The sequence below is a fragment of the Pseudophryne corroboree genome, chromosome 10, assembly GCF_028390025.1.
Source record: "Pseudophryne corroboree isolate aPseCor3 chromosome 10, aPseCor3.hap2, whole genome shotgun sequence".
Lineage (NCBI taxonomy): Eukaryota > Metazoa > Chordata > Amphibia > Anura > Myobatrachidae > Pseudophryne > Pseudophryne corroboree.
The window spans coordinates 60,658,667-60,678,145 of NC_086453.1; the positions used below are offsets into that span (position 1 = coordinate 60,658,667).

At 47.7% G+C, this 19,479-nt stretch overlaps 1 protein-coding gene and 1 long non-coding RNA gene across 4 annotated transcripts in view; one reads left to right on the plus strand and one right to left on the minus strand.

Annotated features, from left to right (window-relative positions):
* Window positions 1–1,725, minus strand: part of LOC134965999 (uncharacterized) — a 31,586-nt gene extending 29,861 nt beyond the window's left edge. Inside the window, exon 1 of the long non-coding RNA XR_010188564.1 lies at window positions 1,588–1,725. This is a non-coding gene — a long non-coding RNA (uncharacterized LOC134965999). The remainder of the gene's footprint in view (window positions 1–1,587) is intronic.
* Window positions 1–19,479, plus strand: part of NTF4 (neurotrophin 4) — a 264,224-nt gene that overhangs the window by 48,802 nt on the left and 195,943 nt on the right. The window contains exon 1 of one of the 3 annotated variants that reach the window (XM_063942447.1): window positions 1,358–1,490. The exons of the other annotated variants lie outside the window; for them this stretch is intronic. The gene's annotated coding sequence lies outside the window, so the exon portion shown is untranslated. Of the gene's footprint in view, window positions 1–1,357; window positions 1,491–19,479 lie in introns of those variants that run through there. 3 annotated transcript variants of the gene reach the window in all.

Here is a 19,479-nt window from a genome sequence, read left to right on the forward strand (position 1 = left end):
TGGAGTGTCACAGGAGTGTTGTTGGAGTGTCACTGGAGCGCAGCGGAATTGTCACAGGAGCGCTGTGGAGGCGTCACGGGAGTGTTGTTGGAGTGTCACAGGAATGTTGTTGGAGTGTCACAGGAGTGTTGTTGGAGTGTCACAGGAGCGCAGCGGAAGTGTCACAGGAGCGCTGTGGAGGCGTCACGGGAGTGTTGTTGGAGTGTCACAGGAGTGTTGTTGGAGTGTCACTGGAGCGCAGCGGAATTGTCACAGGAGCGCTGTGGAGGCGTCACGGGAGTGTTGTTGGAGTGTCACAGGAGTGTTGTTGGAGTGTCACAGGAGTGTTGTTGGAGTGTCACAGGATTGTTGTTGGAGTGTCACAGGAATGTTGTTGGAGTGTCACAGGAATGTTGTTGGAGTGTCACAGGAGTGTTGTTGGAGTGTCACAGGAATGTTGATGGAGTGTCACAGGAGTGTTGTTGGAGTGTCACAGGAATGTTGTTGGAGTGTCACAGGAGGGTTGTTGGAGTGTCACAGGAATGTTGTTGGAGTGTCACAGAAGTGTTGTTGGAGTGTCACGGGAGTGTTGTTGGAGTGTCACAGGAGTGTTGTTGGAGTGTCACAGGAATGTTGTTGGAGTGTCACAGGAGTGTTGTTGGAGTGTCACAGGAGTGTTGTTGGAGTGTCACAGGAATGTTGTTGGAGTGTCACAGAAGTGTTGTTGGAGTGTCACGGGAGTGTTGTTGGAGTGTCACAGGAATGTTGTTGGAGTGTCACAGGAGTGTTGTTGGAGTGTCACAGGAGTGTTGTTGGAGTGTCACAGGAGTGCTGCGGGAGTGTCACAGTAGAGCTGTAGGACAGTCACAGGAGCGTTGCAGAGGTTTAAGACTTTTGCTTGAACGTAGCCTGCAGATGTATCATGTGCACACAGCATGGGGTTGGTGTACGTCCAGATACTAATAAAGATGGCAGCAGACACAAGAACATCGGTCACAGATTTACTATACAAAAGCGGCTTCTCGTATTACTATAATGTAGTGAGCAGCCATGAGCGGACAGGAAAGTGGCAGTGGATGCCCCTCCATCTTTCCGACTGATTTTCCAACAGTAATAACCTGGGCAGAAAGAACTTACTGGAATTAATTGTAGTTTAACATCACACTCATTCTGCCCAAGTTATTGGAATTGGAAAATAAGTGGGAAAAGTAGAAGTACCGTGCAGTCGCACTGCATCAGATCCACGGGTATGTAATTATTCCCACTTTTTTTTTCTTTTATTATTTTCATATTTACAGATACATAATTCTGCTCATTAACGTCATGTTACGCCGGAGCGTGCAGCTTGTACGTACTGTAAATATGCTAATTAGCCGGGACAGAGGTCAGGTCATTTCTCATTGTCACTTGGGCTCCAGACATCAATGCCTCTGTGTTGGCTTAAAAGGTTCTCCCGTCCATGAGTGGGTAGAGGAATATTATGACGAGTGTGATGTTAGCCATCTGCTGAGGTGAGATACGTTACCACCATGCCGGTCTAGCCGGATGCACCGTACCAGCAAGAGCTTGTCTCTGAATCCATAAACAGCCTCACACATGTCTATTTACCTTGTATAATGAGGTGCGATAGTCATAACGCTGGAAGACTCCCCTCATTTACCCCACACTGTGTGCTTTGCGGCCGTGCACCAGCAGGGGGCACCTCAGGCCTTGTAGGCAGTCACGGTACACGATGCTGTGTAGCTATGATTTTCCAAGGGGTAAATTTACTAAGATGGGAGTTCTATTTGAGATGGGATGTTGCCAATAGCAACCAATCAGATCCCAGGTATTATCTTCTAGAAGGTGCTAGCTAAATGAGAAGTAGAATCTGATTGGTTGCTATGGGCAGCATCCCATCTTAAATAGAACTCCCATCTTAGTAAATTTACCCCCATGTCTGATTGAAATCCTGGCAGGCAGCTATATTTCAGTACATGGTGGAACATCTGGTAGCACCCTGGGTTTGATGTCTATCGACTGACAGAGACAGGTTAAGTGTTGACACGATGTAAAAACCCGGTTGACTAAGACGGAGGATAGAAGGTGATGCTGGCTAAGACAAGCTTGTGTTCTCTGGAGAGCATAAGACTATAGTTTCATGTCCTGCTTAATCCACTTGTCTGTGGCTGCCTTATAGTGATTTATGCTGTAGAGAAAGGTTAGATCCATTCCTGTCATGCCTTTCTCTATCAGAATCTTCACAAGGTGCTTTAGTCTATTGCCCAATTTATTTAACAGAGATTGGTCTGACAGCTTTGTATATGCTATCATTAAATGCATTCCGTTATGTACTATGTACATTAAAAAAGGAAAGGTCATGGAACAGTTTCATAGCTGTATAAACGCACAAGATGTAAACTCGCTCTTAAGGAAAGGTCACGGATGCCTATGGTTGTAGTAGGTGGTGTGTAAGTTTTCATAATAATGGGGGTTGTACTTTTTTTCTACTGCAGGAATATTATAACAGATCCTCTATTAAAGAAAATGTGTATAGGTCTTAAAATATTGAGCATTTTTAACCTGAAAAACCATGTTCTGGGCTCAACAAAAAAAAAACAACCTGAAACATTCCTTGGCGCTATTTGAGGGAGTACAAAGTCCCCTATCTGTGGTATTATAATAGATATTAATACTTGTAAATAGATAAATAAACCGCTAGTTCCTAAATGTTGAATCGGTGACACAATTGAACCACAGTATTCCCTCCAATCTCTATCCAATGGAATAGCAATAATAACAATTAAAGGAGAAAGAAAATAATAAATAAATAAATAAATTTCTCTACATAGATAGATAGATAGATAGATAGATAGATAGATAGATAGATAGATAGATAGATAGATATATGTACACCACTTGTATGGAAAGTTAGCAAGACACAATTTATTAGGGAAATAATCTTTAATCATATATAAAAACAAAACAAAGAAAAAACAAACAAAAACATCAATGATATAGTAAAACTTCACATTAATCTTAATGGATTGATATCACATAAATGTACATCAGGTTGCAATATCAATTTAAGAAATCAGCCTTGTTGAACTGCATGTCCCAGGATAAAGGTGATGCTGCTGCGGGTAGTTGTGGTGGATTTCCGGGCGCCGGAATAGGAACTTGGCAGCAACACTGCACAGTGTGCTACAGTTGTACTGAGGGAAAGCTGGAGAGCAGAAGGATAGAGCTGCAATAAGGATGCAGTATAAACTGACCGCCGAGAAACTAACCGCTTCCCGCTGAAGCACATAGGGGGTCATTCCGACCCGATCGCTCGCTGCAGTTTGTCGCAGCGATCGGGTCGGAACTGCGCATGCGCCAGCGCATGGCAGCTGTCGTTACCTAGCGATCTCCTCTGAGACAGAGGCGGTCGCTAGGCGGGAGGGGGCTGAACGGCGGCGTTAAGCCGCCGTTTAGGGGGAGCGGTCCGGCCAACGCAGGCGTGGCCGGACGGTTCGGGGGATGGGCCGCGGCGGCTGCGTGACGTCTCACGCAGCCGCTGTGGCCAGCGGGAGCGACGAGTAACTCCCGGCCAGCCGCAGAAGCTGCGCTGGCTGGGAGTTTCTCCTCAAATACAAAGGCATCGCCTCTGTGCGATGATTTGTATTTTTGCGGGGGGGGGGGGGGGCACTGACATGCAGGGCGGAATAGCCCTGTGCTGGGCGTCCCCCCGCATGTCTGAGTTTATGATCGTAGCTGTGCTAAATTTAGCACAGCTACGATCAACTCGGAATGACCCCCATAGAAGGTCAAAGATCAAGCAAGGCAAGTGATAGAAGTTGTAGAAATAAATGCACAACCCCAAAAATGAAAGATGTCTCGCGGGAAACTCATTTATTACCTTTGTAACCAGTGATTTGGTTATAAGTAAAGCACTAGCTGTATTTTCAATACTTAAAAAATTCCCTTTCCATTTATTACTTTATGGCTAATAAAATCTAATTGATGGTGACCACACATGGGTTATCCCTGCTGCTCCACCAGAGCCAGTGGGAGACAGAGGGAGAGAGAGAGACAGAGGGTGTAAGAAAGTGAGAGACAGGGGGTGAGAGAGAGACAGTGAGAGACTGAAGGATACAGAGGGAGCGAGAGAGAGGCAGTGGGAGATGAAAGGAGCGAGACCGTGGGGGTAATTCCAAGTTGATCGCAGCAGGAAATTTGTTAGCAGTTGGGCAAAACCATGGGGGGTCATTCCGAGTTGTTCGCTCGGTAAAAATCTTCGCATCGCAGCGATTTTCCGTTTAATGCGCATGCGCAATGTCCGCACTGCGACTGCGCCAAGTAAATTTGCTATGCAGTTAGGATTTTTACTCACGGCTTTTTCATCGTTCTGGCGATCGTAATGTGATTGACAGGAAATGGGTGTTACTGGGCGGAAACAGGCCGTTTTATGGGCGTGTGGGAAAAAACGCTACCGTTTCCGGAAAAAACGCAGGAGTGGCCGGAGAAACGGGGGAGTGTCTGGGCGAACGCTGGGTGTGTTTGTGACGTCAAACCAGGAACGACAAGCACTGAAATGATCGCAGATGCCGAGTAAGTCTGGAGCTACTCAGAAACTGCTACGAGGTGTGTAATCGCAATATTGCGAATACATCGTTCGCAATTTTAAGATGCTAAGATTCACTCCCAGTAGGCGGCGGCTTAGCATGAGCAAATCTGCTAAAATCCGCTTGCGAGCGAACAACTCGGAATGACCCCCCATGTGCACTGCAGGGGAGGCAGATATAACATTTGCAGAGAGAGAGTTAGATTTGGGACACCCAAATCTAACTCTCTCTGCACATGTTATATCTGCCTCCTGTATGGGGTCATTTTGATCCCATAGTATTATTAACCTCAATAACCATAATTTCCACTCATTTCCAGTCTATTCTGAACACCTCACACCTCACAATATTATTTTTAGTCCTAAAATTTGCACCGAGGTCGCTGGATGGCTAAGCTAAGCGACACAAGTGGCCGACACAAACACCTGGCCCATCTAGGAGTGGCACTGCAGTGTCAGGAAGGATGGCACTTCAAAAAAATTGTCCCCAAACAGCACATGATGCAAAGAAAAAAGAGGCGCACCAAGGTCGCTGTGTGACTAAGCTAAGCGACCCAAGTGGCCGACACAAACACCTGGCCCATCTAGAAGTGGCACTGCAGTGTCAGGCAGGATGGCACTTCAAAAAAATTGTCCCCAAACAGCACATGATGCAAAGAAAAAAAGAGGCGCACCAAGGTCGCTGTATATATACTGGTGGTCACTGTCAGCAAACTGCAAAACTAAAATGCACCACAGGTATAGAATGTAGATGGATAGTATACTTGACGACACAGAGGTAGGTACAGCAGTGGCCTTCCGTACCGTACTGCTATATATACTGGTGGTCACTGTGTCAGCAAACTGCACAACTGAAATGCACCACAGGTATAGAATGTACATGGATAGTATACTTGACGACACAGAGGTAGGTACAGCAGTGGCCTTCCGTACCGTACTGCTATATATACTGGTGGCCACTGTGTCAGAAAACTGCACAACTGAAATGCACCACAGGTATAGAATCTAGATGGATAGTATAGCTGACGACACAGAGGTAGATACAGCAGTGGCCTTCCGTACCGTACTGCTATATATACTGGTGGTCACTGTCAGCAAACTGCAAAACTAAAATGCACCACAGGTATAGAATGTAGATGGATAGTATACTTGACGACACAGAGGTAGGTACAGCAGTGGCCTTCCGTACCGTACTGCTATATATACCATACCCTCCAACATTTTACACACACAAATCGGTACAAATTAGAAAGGGGGCGTGGTCACGGGTAAAGGGGGCGTGGTCATGTCCCTTTTCCTATACTTTCAATGGAAGTTTGGAGAGCCAAAAATAGGTACAGACCATAAAAAAAAGGTACTGTACCTATTAAAAAGGTACAGTTGGAGGGTATGTATATACTGGTGGTCACTGTCAGCAAACTGCAAAACTAAAATGCACCACAGGTATAGAATGTAGATGGATAGTATACTTGACGACACAGAGGTAGGTACAGCAGTGGCCTACTGTACCGTAATGCTATATATTATATACTGGTGGTCAGCAAACTGTGCAAAACTTAAATGCACCACAGGTATGGATGGATAGTATACTTGACGACACAGAGGTAGGTACAGCAGTGGCCTTCTGTACCGTACTCCTATATATTATATACTGGTGGTCAGCAAAATTATGCACTGTACTCCTACTATATACTACACAATGCAGCACAGATAATGAGTGTTTCTCTAACGTCCTAAGTGGATGCTGGGGACTCCGTAAGGACCATGGGGAATAGCGGCTCCGCAGGAGACTGGGCACATCTAAAGAAAGCTTTAGGACTAACTGGTGTGCACTGGCTCCTCCCCCTATGACCCTCCTCCAAGCCTCAGTTAGATTTCTGTGCCCGACGAGAAGGGTGCACACTAGGGGCTCTCCTGAGCTTCTTAGTGAAAGTTTTAGTTTAGGTTTGTTTTCTCTAACGTCCTAGTGGATGCTGGGAACTCCGTAAGGACCATGGGGAATAGCGGGCTCCGAAGGAGGCTGGGCACTCTAGAAAGATCTTAGACTACCTGGTGTGCACTGGCTCCTCCCACTATGACCCTCCTCCAAGCCTCAGTTAGATTTCGTGCCCGGCCGAGGTTGGATGCACACTAGGGGCTCTCCTGAGCTCTTAGAAAGTTATAGTCTTAGAATTTGTTCTTTTCAGTGAGACCTGCTGGCAACAGGCTCACTGCAGCGAGGGACTAAGGGGAGAAGAAGCGAACTCGCCTGCTTGCAGCCGGATTGGGCTTCTTAGGCTACTGGACACCATTAGCTCCAGAGGGATCGACCGCAGGCCCAGCCTTGATGTTCGGTCCCGGAGCCGCGCCGCCGTCCCCCTTACAGAGCCAGAAGCAAGAAGATGGTCCGGAAAATCGGCGGCAGAAGACATCAGTCTTCACCAAGGTAGCGCACAGCACTGCAGCTGTGCGCCATTGCTCCTCTCACACACTTCATACTCCGGTCACTGAGGGTGCAGGGCGCTGGGGGGGGGGCGCCCTGAGGCAGCAATAAAAACACCTTGGCTGGCAAAAATACCTCAATATATAGCCCCAGGGGCTATATATGAGGTAAATACCCCTGCCAGAAGTCCATAAAAAACGGGAGAATAGGCCGCGAAAAAGGGGCGGAGCCTATCTCCTCAGCACACTGGCGCCATTTTCCCTCACAGCTCCGTTGGAGGGAAGCTCCCTGGCTCTCCCCTGCAGTCTACAAGGGTTAAAAAAAGAGAGAGGGGGCACTAAATTTAGGCGCAGTATACATTATATATATAGATATAAAGCTATAGGGGACATAACTCAGTTAGTCCCTGCAGTATATAGCGCTCTGGTGTGTGCTGGCATACTCTCACTCTGTCCCCCCAAAAGGGCTTTTGTGGGTCCTGTCCTCGTTTAGAGCATTCCCTGTGTGTCTGCGGTGTGTCGGTACGGCTGTGTCGACATGTTGAATGAGGAGGCTTATATGGTGACGGAACAGAGGCCGATATATGTGATGTCGCCCCCTGTGGGGCCGACACCAGAGTGGATAGAGAGGTAAAAGGTATTAACCGACAGTGTCAACTCCTTACATAAAAGGGTGGATGACGTAACAGCTGTGGGACAGCCGGCTTCGCAGCCCGCGCCTGCCCAGGCGTCTCAAAGGCCATCAGGGGCTCAAAAACGCCCGCTCTCTCAGATGGCAGACACAGATGTCGACACGGAGTCTGACTCCAGTGTCGACAAGGTGGAGACATATACACAATCCAATCCGTGACTTGATCCCGGCAATAAAAAATGTGTTATACATTTCTGACTTTAACCTCTATAAATGGGTTTTAGGTTTGGGGAGAAAAAACAGGCAGTGTTTTGTTCCCCCATCAGATGAATAAATGAAGTGTGTGAAAAGCGTGGGTTCCCCCGTTAAGAAACTGGTAATTTATAAAAAGTTACGGATGGCGTACCCTTTCCCGCCAGGAGGATAAGTTACGCTGGGAGATATCCCCTAGGGTGGATAAGGCGCTCACACGTTTGTCAAAAAAGGTGGCACTGCCGTCTTAGGATACGGCCACTTTAATAGGTACCTGTTGATAAAAACAGGAGGCTATCCTGAAGTCTGTATTTACACACTCAGGTACTAGACTGAGACCTGCAGATAGTGCTGCTGCAGCGTGGTTGGTGACCCTGTCAAACAGGGATAATAGTTGGCAAACATAAAAACATATTAAAGACGTTGTCTTATATATGGGGGATGCACAGAGGGATATTTTGCCGGCTGGCATCCAAAATAAATGTAATGTCCATTCTGTCAGGAGGGTATTAGAGACCTGTCACTGGACAGGTGATGCGGACTTAAAAAGCGCATAGAGAGCCTTATAAGAGTGAGGAATTATTTGGGGATGGTCTCTGGGACCTCGTATCCACAGCAACTGCTGGGAAGAAATAATTTTACCTCAGGTTTCCTCACAGAAAAAGGTACAGTCCTTTCGGCTTCAGAAAAGCAAGCGGGTCAAATGGCGCTTCCTTTCTGTACAGAGACAAGGGTAGAGGGAAAAAGCTGCACCAGTCAGCCTGTTCCCAGAATCAAGATTCTTCCCCCGCCTCCTGTGAGTACACACCATGACGCGGGTGCTCCACAGGTGTAGCCAGGTACGGTGGGGGGCCGCCTCAAAAATTTCAGCAATTAGTGGGCTCGCTCACAGGTGGATCCCTGTTTCTTCCAAGTAGTATTTCAGGGGTACAAGCTGGAATTAGAGAAGTCTCCCCCCAGCCGTTTCCTAAAATATGCCTTGCTGACAACTCCCTCAAGCAGGGAGGCTGTGCTAGAGGCAATTAATAAGCGGTATTCCCAGCAGGTAATACTCAAGGTGCCCCTACTTCAACAAGGACGGGGTTACTATTCCACACGGGTTGGGGTACCGAAACCGCATGGTTCGGTGTGACCCATTTTATATTTAAAATCCTTGAACATAAAAAAATTCAAGTTCAAGATGGAATCGCTCAGGGCGGTTATTACAAGCCTGGACGAGGGGGATTACATGGTATCCCGGGACATCAAGGATGCTTTCCTGCATGTCCCCATTTACCATCCTCGCCAGGAGTACCTCAGATTTGTGGTACAGGATTACCATTACCAAGTCCAGACACTGCCGTTTGGAATGTACATGGCACCGAGGGTGTTTTATCAAGGTAATGGCCGAAATGATGATACTCCTTCAAAAAAAAAAAAAAAGGGAGTTGTAATTATCCCGTAATTGGACAATCTCGTTATAAGGGCGAGGTCCAAGGAGCAGTTGGTAGTCGGGGTAGCACTATTTTGAAAAGTGCTACAACAGCATAGGTGGATTCTAAACAGTCCAAAGTCACAGCTGGTTCCTATGACACGTCTACTGTTCCTGGGGATGGTTCTGGACATAAACCAGAAATAGTGTTTCTCCCGGAGGAGAAAGCCAAGGAGTTGTCATCTCTAGTCAGAGACCTCCTGAAACCAAAATAGGTAGCGGTGCATCATTGCACGCGAGTCCTGGGAAAAATGGTAGCTTCTTACGAAGCAATCCCATTAGGCAGGTTCCATACAAGAACTTTTCAGAGGGACCTGTTGGACAAGTGGTCCGGATCGCATCTTCCGATGCATAGGCTGATAACCCTGTCTCCAAGGACCAGGGTATCTCTACTGTGGTGGCTGCAGAGTGCCCATCTTCAAGAGGGCCGCAGGTTCGGCATACAGGACTAGGTCCTAGTGACCATGGATTCCAGCCTTTGAGGCTGGGGGGCAGTCACATAGGGAAGAAACTTCCAGGGACTTTGGTCAAGTCAGGTTATTTCCCTACACATAAATATTCTGGATCTGAGGGCCATTTACAATGCCCTGAGGCCAGCAAGGCCTCTGCTTCAAAACCAGCCGGTACTGATCCAATCAGACAACATCACGGCAGTCGCCCATGTAATCAACAGGGCGGCACAAAAAGCAGGATGGCGATGGCAGAAGCCACAAGGATTCTCCGATAGGCGGAAAATCATGTGTTAGCACTGTCAGCAGTGTTCATTCCCGGAGTGGACAACTGGGAAGCAGATCTTCTCAACAGACACGACCTCCACCCGGGAGAATGGGGACTTCCTCCAGAAGTCTTCCAATAGGATTGTACACCATTGGGAAAGGCCACAGGTGGACATGATGGCGTCCCGCCTTAACAAAAAGCTATAAAAGATATTGCTCCAGGTCAAGGGACCCTCAGGCGATAGCTATGGACGCTCTGGTAACACCGTGGGTGTACCAGTCGGTTTAGGTGTTCTCCCCTCTGCCTCTCATACCAAAGGTACTGAGAATAATAAGAAGGCGAGGAGTAAGAACGATACTCGTGGATGGCCAAGAAGAGCTTGGTACCCAGAACTTCAAGAATTTATATCAGAGGACCCATGGCCTCTGCCACTCAGTCAGGACCTGCGGCAGCAGGGGCCCTGTCTGTTCCAAGACTTACCGCGGCTGCGTTTGACGGCATGGCGGTTGAACGCCGGATCCTGAAGGAAAAGGGTATTCCGGAGGAAGTAATTCCTACGCTTACTAAAGCCAGGAAAGAGGTTACAGCAACTCATTATCACCGCATATGGCGAAAATATGTTGCATGGTGTGAGGCCGAAAGGGCCCCAACAGAGGAATTTCAACTAGGTCGATTTCTGCATTTCCTGCAAGCAGGAGTGACTATGGGCCTTAAATTGGGTTCCATTAAGGTACAGATCTCGGCTCTGTCGATTTTCTTTCAAAAAAGAACTAGCTTCAGTACCTGAAGTTCAGACATTTATAAAAGGAGTGCTGCATAGTCAGCCCCCGTTTGTGCCTCCTGTGGCACCTTGGGATCTCAACGTGGTGTTGAGTTTTCTTAAAATCACTTTGGTTTGAACCACTAAAAACCGTGGATCTGAAATATCTCACATGGAAGGTGGTTATGTTATTGGCCTTGGCTTCTGCCAGGCGAGTATCAGAATTGGCGGCTTTGTCTTGTAAAAGCCCTTATTTGATTTTCCATATGGATAGGGCAGAATTGAGGACTCGTCCCCAGTTTCTCCCTAAGGTGGTGTCAGCGTTTCACCTGAACCAGCCTATTGTGGTGCCTGCGGCTACTAAGGATTTGGAGGACTCCAAGTTGCTAGACGTTGTCAGGGCCCTGAAAATATATGTTTCCAGGACGGCTGGAGTCAGAAAATCTGACTCGCTGTTTATCCTATATGCACCCAACAAGCTGGGTGCTCCTGCTTCTAAGCAGACTATTGCTCGTTGGATTTGTAGTACAATTCAGCTTGCACATACTGTGGCAGGCCTGCCACAGCCAAAATCTGTCAATGCCCATTCCACAAGGAAGGTGGGCTCATCTTGGGCGGCTGCCCGAGGGGTCTCGGCTTTACAACTTTGCCGAGCAGCTACTTGGTCAGGGGCAAACACGTTTGCAAAATTCTACAAATTTGATACCCTGGCTGAGGAGGACCTGGAGTTCTCTCATTCGGTGCTGCAGAGTCATCCGCACTCTCCCGCCCGTTTGGGAGCTTTGGTATAATCCCCATGGTCCTTACGGAGTTCCCAGCATCCACTAGGACGTTAGAGAAAATAAGAATTTACTCACCGGTAATTCTATTTCTCGTAGTCCGTAGTGGATGCTGGGCGCCCATCCCAAGTGCGGTTTATCTGCATTACTTGTACATAGTTATTGTTAACTAAATCGGGTTATTGTTGAGCCATCTGTTGAGAGGCTCTATTGTTTCATACTGTTAACTGTGTTTCATATCACGAGTTGTACGGTGTGATTGGTGTGGCTGGTATGAGTCTTACCCGGGATTCAAAATCCTTCCTTATTGTGTACGCTCGTCCGGGCACAGTACCTAACTGAGGCTTGGAGGAGGGTCATAGTGGGAGGAGCCAGTGCACACCAGGTAGTCTAAGATCTTTCTAGAGTGCCCAGCCTCCTTCGGAGCCCGCTATTCCCCATGGTCCTTACGGAGTGCCCAGCATCCACTACGGACTACGAGAAATAGAATTACCGGTGAGTAAATTCTTATTATTTTCAGTGAGACCTGCTGGCAACAGGCTCACTGCATCGAGGGACTAAGGGGAGAAGAAGCGAACTCACCTGCGTGCAGAGTGGATTGGGCTTCTTGGCTACTGGACATTAGCTCCAGAGGGACGATCACAGGCCCAGCCTGGATGGGTCCCGGAGCCGCGCCGCCGGCCCCCTTACAGAGCCAGAAGAGCGAAGAGGTTCGGAAAAATCGGCGGCAGAAGACGTTCCTGTCTTCAATAAGGTAGCGCACAGCACTGCAGCTGTGCGCCATTGCTCTCAGCACACTTCATACTCCGGTCACTGAGGGTGCAGGGCGCTGGGGGGGGCGCCCTGAGACGCAATAAAACATGATAAAAATACCTTACATGGCAAAAAATACATCACATATAGCTCCTGGGCTATATGGATGCATTTAACCCCTGCCAGAATATACAGAAAAACGGGAGATAAGGCCGCCGAAAAGGGGGCGGAGCCTATCTCCTCAGCACACTGGCGCCATTTTCCCTCACAGCTCAGTTGGAGGGAAGCTCCCTGGCTCTTCCCTGCAGTCACTACACTACAGAAAGGGTTAAAAAAAGAGAGGGGGGCACTAATTAGGCGCAGTATTAAAACATACAGCAGCTATAAGGGGAAAAACACTTATATAAGGTTATCCCTGTATATATATATATAGCGCTCTGGTGTGTGCTGGCATACTCTCCCTCTGTCTCCCCAAAGGGCTAGTGGGGTCCTGTCCTCTATCAGAGCATTCCCTGTGTGTGTGCTGTGTGTCGGTACGTTTGTGTCGACATGTATGAGGAGAAAAATGATGTGGAGACGGAGCAGAGTGTCTGTAACAGTGATGTCACCACCTAGGGGGTCAACACCTGAGTGGATGTACTGTTGAAAATTACGTGACAGTGTCAGCTCTGTATAAAAAAACAGTGGTTGACATGAGACAGCCGGCTACTCAGCTTGTGCCTGTCCAGACGTCTCATAGGCCGTCAGGGGCTCTAAAGCGCCCGTTACCTCAGATGGCAGATACAGACGCCGACACGGATACTGACTCCTGTGTCGACGGTGAAGAGACAACCGTGATTTCCAGTAGGGCCACACGTTACATGATTGAGACAATGGAAAATGTTTTATACATTTCTGATAATACGAGTACCACCAAAAAGGGGTATTATGTTCGGTGAGGGAGAAACTACCTGTAGTTTTCCTGAATCTGAGAAATAAAATGAGGTGTGTGATGATGCGTGGGTTTCCCCCCGATAACAATTGATAATTTCTTAAAAAGTATTGGCTGTATACCCTTTCCCGCCAGAGGTTAGGGTGCGTTGGGAAACACCCCCTAGGGGGGATAAGGCGCTCACACGCTTGTAAGAACAAGGGCTCTACCCTCTCATGAGATGGCCGCCCTTAAGGATCCTGCTGATAGAAAGCAGGAGGGTATCCAAAAATGTATTCACACACATACTGGTGTTATACTGCGACCAGCAATCGCCTCAGCCTGGATGTGCAGTGCTGGGTTGGCATGGTCGGATTCCCTGACTGGAAATATTGATATCCTAGATAAGGATAGTATATTATTGCCTATAGAGCATTTAAAAGATGCATTTCTATATATGCATGAAGCACAGCGGAATATTTGCCGACTGGCATCAAGTATAAGTGCGTTGTCCAATTCTACCAGTAAAATGGTCAGGTGATGCGGATTCCAAACGGCATTTGGAAGTATTGCCTTTGAAAGGGGACATTTGGGGTCGGTCCTTTAGACCTGGTGGCCACGGCAACAACTGGGAAATCCACGTTTGTACCCCAGGTCGCCTCTCAAAATAAGACGCCGTATTATCAGGCGCAGTCCTTTGTTGGCAAGCGGACAAAAGGTTCCTCTTTTCTGCTCGTGACAGAGGGAGAGGAAAAAGGCTGAAGAGATTACCCAGTTCCCAGGAACAGAAATCCTTTCCCGCCTCTGCAAAGCCCTCAGTATGACGCTAGGGCCTTACAAGCTCAGGCACGGTGGGGGCCCGTTCTCAATGAATTTCAGTGCGCAGTGGGCTCACTCGCAAGTAGACCCCTGGATCCTTCAGGTAATATCTCAAGGGTACATATTGAAATTCGAGACGTCTCCCCCTCGCCGTTTCCAAAAGGTTTTGGAAGCCATTCACAAGCTGTATTCCCAGCAGGTGATAATCAAGGTACCCCTCCTGCAACAGGGAACGGGGTATTATTCCACACTATTGTGGTACCGAAGCCAGACGGCTCGGTGAGACCGATTCTAAATCTAAAATCTAAAATCTTTGAACACTTACATACAGAGGTTCAAATTCAAGATTGAGTCACTCAGAGCAGGGATTGCGAACCTGGAAGAAGGGGACTACATGATGTCTCGGGACATCAAGGATGCTTACCTTCATGTCAAAATTTACCCTTCTCACCAAGGGTACCTCAGGTTATGGTACAGAACTGTCACTATCAGTTCAGACGCTGCCGTAGGGATGGTCCACGGCACCCCGGGTCTTTACCAAGGTAATGGCCGAAATGATATCCCTTCGAAGGAAGGGAATTTTAGTTATCCCTTACTTGGACGATTCCCTGATAAGGGTAAGATCCAGGGAACAGTTGGAAGTCGGTGTAGCACTATCTCAGGTAGTGTTGCGGCAGCACGATTGGATTCTCAATATTCCAAAATCGCAGCTGGTTCCGACGACTTGTCTTCTGTTTCCTAGGGATGTTCCTGGACACAGTCCAGAAAAAAGGTGTTTCTCCCGGAAGAGAAAGCCAGGGAGTTATCCGAGCTAGTCAGGAACCTCCTAAAACCGAACCAAGTCTCAGTGCATCAATGCACAAGGGTTCTGGGTAAAAATGGTGGCTTCCTACGAAGCAATCCCATTCGTTAGATTCCACGCAAGAACTTTCCAGTGGAACCTACTGGACAAATGGTCCGGGTCGCATTTTCAGATGCATCAGCGGATAACCCTGTCACCAAGGACAAGGGTATCCATCATGTGGTGGTTGCAGAGTGCTCATCTTCTAGAGGGCCGCAGATTCGGCATTCAGGACTGGGTCCTGGTGACCACGGATGCCAGCCTGCGAGGCTGGGGAGCAGTCACACAGGGAAGGAATATCCAGGGCTTAGGGTCAAGCCTGGATACATCACTTCACATAAATATCCTGAAGCTAAGGGCCATTTACAATGCTCTAAGCTTAGCAAGACCTCTGCTTCAAGGTCAGCCGGTGTTGATCCAGTCGGACAACATCATGGCAGTCACCCACGTAAACAGACAGGGTGGCACAAGAAGCAGGAGGGCAATGGCAGAAGCTGCAGGGATTCTTCGCTGGGCGGAAAATCATGTGATAGCACTGTCAACAGTATTCATTCCGGGAGTGGACAACTGGGAAGCAGACTTCCTCAGCACGACCTCCACCCGGGAGAGTGGGGACTTCACCCAGAAGTCGTCCACATGATTAAAAAACTCGACAGGTATTGCGCCAAGTCAAGAGACCCTCAGGCAATAGTTGTAGACGCTCTGGTAACACCGTGGGTGTACCAGTCAGTGTATGTGTTCCCTCCTCTGCCTCTCATACCCAAGGTACTGAGATTGATAAGATGGAGAGGAGAAAGCACTATATTCTTGGCTCCGGATTGGCTAAGAAGGACTTGGTAACCGGATCTTCAAGAGATGCTCACGGAGGATCCGTGGCCTCTACCTCTAAGAAGGGACCTGCTCCAGCAAGGACCCTGTCTGTTCCAAGACTTACCGCGGCTGCGTTTGACGGCATGGCGGTTGAACGCCGGATCCTGAAGGAAAAAAGGCATTCCGGATGAAGTCATCCCTATCCTGATCAAAGCCAGGAAGGATGTAACCGCAAAAACATTATCACCGCAATTGGCGAAAATATGTTGCGTGGTGCGAGGCCAGTAAGGCCCGACGGAGGAAATTCAACTGGGTCGATTCCTACATTTCCTGCAAAGAGGAGTGTCTATGGGCCTGAAATTGGGGTCCATTAAGGTTCAAATTTCGGCCCTGTCAATTTTCTTCCAAAAAGAACTAGCTTCAGTCCCTGAAGTTCAGACGTTTGTAAAAGGGGTACTGCATATACAGCCTCCTTTTGTGCCTCCAGTGGCACTTTGGGATCTCAATGTAGTTTTGGGTTCCAAAAGTCACATTGGTTTGAACCACTTAAATCTGTGGAGTTAAAATATCTCACATGGAAAGTGGTCATGCTGTTGGCCCTGGCCTGGGCCAGGCGCGTGTCAGAATTGGCGGCTTTATCCTGAAAAAGCCCTTATCTGATGTTCCATTCGGACAGGGCGGAATTGAGGACTCGTCCTCAGTTTCTCCCCAAGGTGGTTTCAGCGTCTCACCTGAACCAACCTATTGGTGGTGCCTGCGGCTACTAGGGACTTGGAGGCCTCCAAGTTGCTAGACGTTGTCAGTGCCCTGAAAATATATGTTTCCAGGACGGCTGGAGTCAGGAAATCTGACTCGCTGTTTATCCTGTGTGCACCCAACAAGCTGGGTGCTCCTGCTTCTAAGCAGACTATTGCTCGTTGGATTTGTAGTACAATTCAGCTTGCACATTCTGTGGCAGGCCTGCCACAGCCAAAAATCTGTAAATGCCCACTCCACAAGGAAGGTGGGCTCATCTTGGGCGGCTGCCCGAGGGGTCTCGGCTTTACAACTTTGCCGAGCAGCTACTTGGTCAGGAGCAAATACGTTTGTAAAATTCTACAAAATTGATATCCTGGCTGAGGAGGACCTGGAGTTCTCTCATTTGGTGCTGCAGAGTCATCCGCACTCTCCCGCCCGTTTAGGAGCTTTGGTATAATCCCCATGGTCCTTACGGAGTCCCCAGCATCCACTTAGGACGTTAGAGAAAATAAGAATTTACTTACCGATAATTCTATTTCTCATAGTCCGTAGTGGATGCTGGGCGCCCATCCCAAGTGCGGATTGTCTGCAATACTTGTACATAGTTATTGTTACAAAAATCGGGTTATTATTGTTGTGAGCCATCTTTCAGAGGCTCCTCTGTTATCATGCTGTTAACTGGGTTCGGATCACAGGTTATACGGTGTGATTGGTGTGGCTGGTATGAGTCTTACCCGGGATTCAAAATCCTTCCTTATTGTGTACGCTCGTCCGGGCACAGTATCCTAACTGAGGCTTGGAGGAGGGTCATAGGGGGAGGAGCCAGTGCACACCAGTTAGTCCTAAAGCTTTCTTTAGATGTGCCCAGTCTCCTGCGGAGCCGCTATTCCCCATGGTCCTTACGGAGTCCCCAGCATCCACTACGGACTATGAGAAATAGAATTATCGGTAAGTAAATTCTTATTTTTTCAGGCAGACAACGTATACTGGTGGTCACTGTCAGCAAAACTCTGCACTGTACTCCTCCTATATAATACAGCTGCTCCCCAGTCCCCACAATTAAGCAGTGTGAGCACAGATATATGCAGCACACTGAGCACAGATATGGAGCGTTTTTTTCAGGCAGAGAACGGATAAAACTGGTGGTCACTGATCAGCAAAACTCTGCACTGTACTCCTCCTATATTAATATAAATCTGCTCCCCAGTCCCCACAATGATATAAGCAAGCACAAATATTTGCATCAACTCAACAATGAATAAACGGAGAGGACGCCAGCCACGTTCTCTCCCTAACATTTCCAATGCACGAGTGAAAATGGAGGCGACACACGGCTGCTTATATAGAATCCGAATCTCGCGAGAATCCGACAGCGGGATGATGACGTTCGGGCGCGCTCGGGTTAACCGAGTCATACAGGAGAATCCGAGTATGCCTCGGACCCGTGTAAAATGGGTGAAGTTCGGGTGGGTTCGGTTTCCGAGGAACCGAACCCGCTCATCGCTACTGTATATATATATATATATATATATATATATATATATTAGTAACATCGTTTCTGGGGTTGAAAAAGGACAATTTGTCCATCGAGTTCAACCTATGTGTTCTCCTACGCTGTATTTTTTCCTGGACTAATCTAACTTGTGCTAAAGTCGGCCGTTATGTTTATTACTCTTTTTTATAATTATAGCGTGTGATCTATCCCTGTATATCCTTATCCATTAGGAATGTATCCAGCCCATTCTTAAAAATATTGACCGAGTCTGCCATTACTACTCTCTCAGACAGGGAATTCCAAACTCGTATTGTCCTAACTGTGAAAAAAACGTTTTCGCCTTAGTGTGCGGAACCTCCTCTTCTCTAACCTAAGCGGTTGTCCACGTGTTTTCTGTGTCAATCTTTAATTCCTACATTAAATTAAAAGTAATAAATGCGCATAAAGACATTCACATTTTTAACAAAGAAGTATTTATTTAAAGCATGCAGAAATAGACAGATACTGTCCGCCTACTGCTGTGACATCACAAGTTGGAGAGAAATTGGTTGGTCTGATGGAAAGGTTGGTTAGGTGTGTGGGGCTGATGCATAATGAAGCAGAGAAAGTTGTCAGGCCCCAGTCAGACACATTAATAAGGTGTTACACCTGTCACTGCTGTGGGCCCAAAGGCTACTATAGTGTAATGCCAGCACTCTCTGGAACGGTGCAGGACTTAGGGGGTCATTCTGAGTTGTTCGCTCGCAAGCTGCTTTTAGCAGCATTGCACATGCTAAGCCGCCGCCTACTGGGAGTGAATCTTAGCATAGTAAAATTGCGAACGAAAGATTAGCAGAATTGCGAATAGACACTTCTTAGCAGTTTCTGAGTAGCTCCACACTTACTCGGCATCTGCGATCAGTTCAGTGCTTGTCGTTCCTGGTTTGACGTCACAAACACACACAGCGTTCGCCCAGACACTCCTCCGTTTCTCCAGCCACTCCGGCGTTTTTCCCAGAAACGGTAGCGTTTTTTCGCACACACCCATAAAACGGCCTGTTTCCGCCCAGAAACACCCACTTCCTGTCAATCACATTACGATCACCAGAACGAAGAAAAAACCTCGTAATGCCGTGAGTAAAATACCTAACTGCATAGCAAATTTACTTGGCGCAGTCGCACTGCGGACATTGCGCATGCGCATTAGCGACTAATCGCTCCGTTGCGAGAAAAAAATACAGAGCGAACAACTCGGAATGACCCCCTTAGTACATATGGAGAATTTGTCCCCGCTTTGGGGGTTTTGACCTCATTTCCACTTTAGTACATCCCGCCCAAAATGTTTCAAATACCTTACCATAGGACTGAGGGATCCTAAGGGTAATGTAGTGCTGGTGTTTCCCCTGTCCTGGGTGCACCTACCCGCTGTTCTTTATCTTCTCTGTAACTGTGGAATTCACATCCCCCTCTGTGTCTCAGCACAACACCTGTGTGCATATTTATGAAATAATGAGAACAGATTAGAGGTGATTTTGGATA